This window comes from Octopus bimaculoides, chromosome 16, assembly GCF_046866305.1.
Source record: "Octopus bimaculoides isolate indiv1 chromosome 16, ASM4686630v1, whole genome shotgun sequence".
In the NCBI taxonomy this organism is placed as follows: domain Eukaryota; kingdom Metazoa; phylum Mollusca; class Cephalopoda; order Octopoda; family Octopodidae; genus Octopus; species Octopus bimaculoides.
The window spans coordinates 36,688,577-36,693,576 of record NC_142943.1 but is presented as its reverse complement, the minus strand read 5'-3'; positions in this window follow the sequence as shown (position 1 = coordinate 36,693,576).

The following is a 5,000-nucleotide window of genomic DNA, read 5'->3' as shown; positions in this document are numbered from 1 at the left end:
AGGCTTTAAAAAATAAGCACTGGGGTCGATTCATTCGGCTGAAAGTTCTTCAAGGTGGTGCCCCAGCATGGTGACAGTCTAACGATTGAAACAAGTAAAAAATAAAAGGGCTGAATTCTGCTTTAAGCACGCCCTTACATTTTTTAGTTTTTGGAATTTTCAGAAACTTTTTTTGCGAATTTTCTATTTTAAACACGAAAATTCACACGACTGTGAAAAAAAAAAAAAAAAAAAAATTGTTTTGAGAAAATTCTTTTTCTAATATTTTGTTTAATATTTCCGAATTTTTATTTTTAAAACCACAGTTTTTAAATTACAGACAGTGCGATATTTTTGACTCAAATCCAAGCAATAAACCGTTAAATGTGTTTACAAGAAGGAAGATATTCTTTTCTACTCTAGGCACAAGGCCCGAAATTTTGGTGGATGGACCGAGTCGATCAGATCGATCTCAGTACGCAACTGGAACTTAATTTATCGACCCCGAAAGGATGAAAAGCAAAGTCGACTTCGGCGGAATTCGAACACAGAACATAAAAGACAGACGAAATACCGCTAAGCATTTCGCCCGGCGTGCTAACGTTTCTTATTTCTTTATTGCCCACAAAGGGCTAAACATAGAGGGGACAACCAAGGACAGACAAAGGGATTAAGTTGATTACACCGACTCCAGCGCGTAACTGGTACTTAATTTATCGACCCCGAACGGATGAAAGGCAAAAGTCGACCTCGGCAGAATTTGAACTCAGAACGTAAAGACAGACGAAATATCGCTAAGTATTTCGCCCGGCGTGCTAAAGTTTCTGCCAGCTCACCGCCGTTCAGGGAGAAAGATATTGAAAAACATCAATACGTCAGACTGACAAACAAACGAGGAGGGTATGTCATGGTCGTGAGATGTGCTAAAAATAACAGCTAAATAGGCCTTAAATCACGCACCAAAAATCTTTTTGCTTTTTGCGTAATCGTATGAATTTCCTGTTTATAGAAGACAAATTCGTAAAATTTTTCTGAAAATTCCCCAAAATATAAAAGTTATTAGGGGTTATATGGCGTACGTAAAGCAGAATCCCACCAAAAAATGACAGGTGGTTCCGAGGTACTCATATTCGTTCAGTTTTTGGAAACGGGAATATTAAGGTATCGTCACAATTTCAGAGATGGTTATAAACAAAGACAAAATATATTTCAATGAGTTATTTACAATGGATCAACAAAACTATAAGTTAAACGAAGAAATATATCTATCTAGTGTTTTCGTCGTGGAAGTTATAACTACTTCTGTTATTATCTCTAGGACGTCACTGGCGTTCTAGTCATAGCCATCAAATCGTTCTCACAGGCATTGCATATCAGGGACCATAATATCCAATGTGCTTTACTTTTCGAAGACATGATTTGCGTTTTTACGAATAACACACAAGTAACAGATTCTAAAATAGTTTCTAAACAGAAAAGGTAACATTCCTCATTTCGTTGGATGTCCGTCGTACGTTCGCCCGGCGTGCTAACGTTTCTGCCTGCTCACCGCCATACAAGACTTCAATATTGAGATAGAAAATGTGAACTATACCACGAAAGTGTAGAAGATATCACCCATATCATCTGTAGACGCATGATATTACCGTCAAATGAGACACAACATTGTCAGTAAAACTGAAACGGCTCCCAGTTTAGTCCATTCTGCGTAGAGCGTCTTAATGCTATATGAAGGAATCATTATTCTGCTGGCCATACTAGAGGCACACCAGAAACAAAATGCATCCACACATTTAAGAATAAAGAAATATTGGTGGAACACACAGTTTCTTCAGACAATCAGACATTTTTTTTTTTCCTTAATGGCATGCTAATTTTGAGAAATCTTGATTCTGAGGATTATCTCCCCTTCAATAGTGGAGCTGGTACCAATAGCAACCGAGCAGTTTCTCTACCCTCTTTTGAAATGGAGATAATTTCAATGAATCAAGAATTTATTCTGTACGTTATATAAATGAAACTTTATTTGTCTTTGTTGTTCAAATGTATTTACTACGGCACTAGAAACTCTGAGTTTTTTCTTTACTCAATTACGTTTCTTCCGCGCGCGCGCGATTGTGTAAGTGTGTTTCTATATATCTCTATATCACAAGATAATTGTGTAAGTATGTGCGTGTATGTGTGCGTACAAGTGTGCGTATAAATATATATATATATATATATATATATATATATATATATATTTAATATACTTAAATCCCTATATATGAGTGTGAGTGTGTGTGTGTGTATGTTTGAGTATCCATGCATATACATGCATGCTTATATGCAGTCGTACGTATATGTGAATGTATGTATATTATATAAACGTGTATATTGTTTATATACATATGTGTGTGCGTGTGTGGATGTGTGTGCATATGTACTCGCTTGTATGCGTACAAACGCAAATATATACGTATATATATATATATATATATATATATATATATATATATATACATACATACATACACACACACACACACATATATAAATATATATATATATATACATATATATATATACATATATATATATATATATATATATATATATATATATATATATATATATATATATATAGGAAATTGACAAGTATGGAAGTATGACTAGCTGATAGGTTGTCGAGAGGGTTGAGTCGGGGAGGCTGGTAACAGTTTGTAAGTGTGTGAGGAGGAGGAGGAGGAGGAGGAGGAGGAGGAGGAGGAGGAGCTGGCAAGGAAGGATAGGAATAAAACACTCTCACACACGCATGTATACATTTATATGCATACATACAACACACACACTTCCATGCATACATACTTACATTTATATATGTAAATACATACATACACACATACACACACACACACACACACACACACACACACACACATACACACACACGAAGGATGCGTTAACATGTCCCTTCTTTCTTCTTAAGAGAATAATGGTAAGTAGCAGAAGTGAGAATTGCAATTGTCTTCATATTCTGGTTCCATTAGCTTTCTGGCGTCTGTGAAATCAATATTGTCCAGCAATGATCTATTTCCTTTCAAATTATGTTAGCTTTACTTCTCTACATATGTTGCTATAGCTGTTGTTATTGTTTTTGTTGCTGTTAGCGGTTCTGCTTCCGTTTGTTGTTGCTGTTGGTGTTGTTGGCCGGAATTCTAATATGTACTTACAATTTGTTGTTAACATTATAGATAGCCTTATTGTGGTTACTGTAGTTGTTTTCGTTATCACTTCTCATGTTTTTGCTGATATTGGACCAATGTGTTGGTAAGAATCGTTGGAGCAGCGTACAGAATTGTTTGTGGTACTTTTTAGTTACGACCCTTTATATTTTGAATTCAAATCCCATCATGGTTGTTGATTTTCCTTTACATACTTACAGGGCGTGTGGCCTAGCGGTCAGAGGTCTGCACTGTAGATCGCAAGATTGTGTTTTCGCGGACCAGCTAGTGTGTTATGTTATTGAGCGAAACAATTAATCTCACGTTGCTCTGTGATCCTTTGGACATCTGACGTGTGGCACACACCGTGCACTTGTACAGATAATCTCGTCTTAATGGAAGCAATGAGCTTCTTTTCAGCTCAAACCGTTGGCAGCTACAAACCCATCATCTGTGCTGGTGGTTCAACAAATAACTGCAGAATCCTCATCTCTCAGGCACAGCAGAATCTAAGACATATAGTGGTTAATAAAATGATTTCATACTCTGGCACTAGGCTAGCGATTTCAAGTGAGGGGACAAATCGATTACAGCCACCCCAGTATTCAACTGGTTCTTATTTTATTGACCCCGAAAGGATGAAAGATAAAGTCGATCTCGGCAGCATTTAAACTCAGAAAGTAAAGACGGACGAAATGCTGTTAAGCATTTTGCCCGACGTGGTAACGATTCTGCCAGTTCAACCTCTTAGTGCGGTGATTGTGCAGTCAAGTGCTGAGATTGTTACTGCTCTCCCCAAGTCCACCATTTCTCCTTGCCCTTCTAAAATTTCCGGCCTTGTGTCTATGGAAGATGTTATATTTTGTTGTTTCTGTAGTTGGTGTTGTTGTTGTTGTTCTTGCTCATACTATTCCTTAGAAATTGTAATGGTGGTGCTGGGGATGATGAGGTTGTTGACAATGAGAGTAACCGAATAAATTACGTCATCCAATGACACTGGATGGCTCTAAAGCATCTTAGCCATCTAGGAATTAGCAGACTGCAATGCAGTTACTAGTGCAGAAAGTGGTAGCAGAGGGTATCCAGAGTGTTAACCTGGATGCGATCCGACACCCTTGAGGTGAGTAGGATTCTTATCCGAAGATCTGCTATTCAGCTTTACCTTAGAGTTCTTTACTACCCAACGTCATCGATGACAACATGGTGGTGGTGATGATTACGATGATGATGATGATGATGGCAACGACGCTAAACACCACCAGTGTGATGAGAAGAGGATAGTAGTAGTAGTAGTAGTAGTAGTAGTAGTAGTAATGGTGGTGATGGTGGTAGTAGTCGTGGTGGTGGTAGTAATAGTAGTAGTAGTAGTGGTGGTGGTGGTGGTGGTGGTGGTAGTAGTAGTAATGGTGGTGGTAGTAGTAGTAGTAGTGGTGGTGGTGGTGGTGGTGATAGTAGTGGTGGTGGTGGTGGTAGTTGTCGTGGTGATGGTAGTAGTAGTAGTGGTGGTGGTGGTGGTGGTAGTAGTAGTAGTAGTGGTGGTGGTGGTGGTGGTAGTAGTAGTGGTGGTGGTGGTGGTGGTGGTGGTGGTAGTAGTAGCAGTGGTGGTGGTGGTGGTGGTGGTGGTGGTGGTAGTAGTAGTAGTGGTGGTGGTAGTAGTAGTAGTAGTAGTAGTTATTGTTGTTGTTTTTGTTGCTGTTGTAGTGATAGTCGTATGGATGGTTGGTTGGCTGGTTGGATGGTTGGTTGGTTCGTCGTAACTGCAAGTCTTTTCTCTCTTTTCGTTCTTGTTGTCTCCCTTTCCTTTGCTGCTCGTCGTCC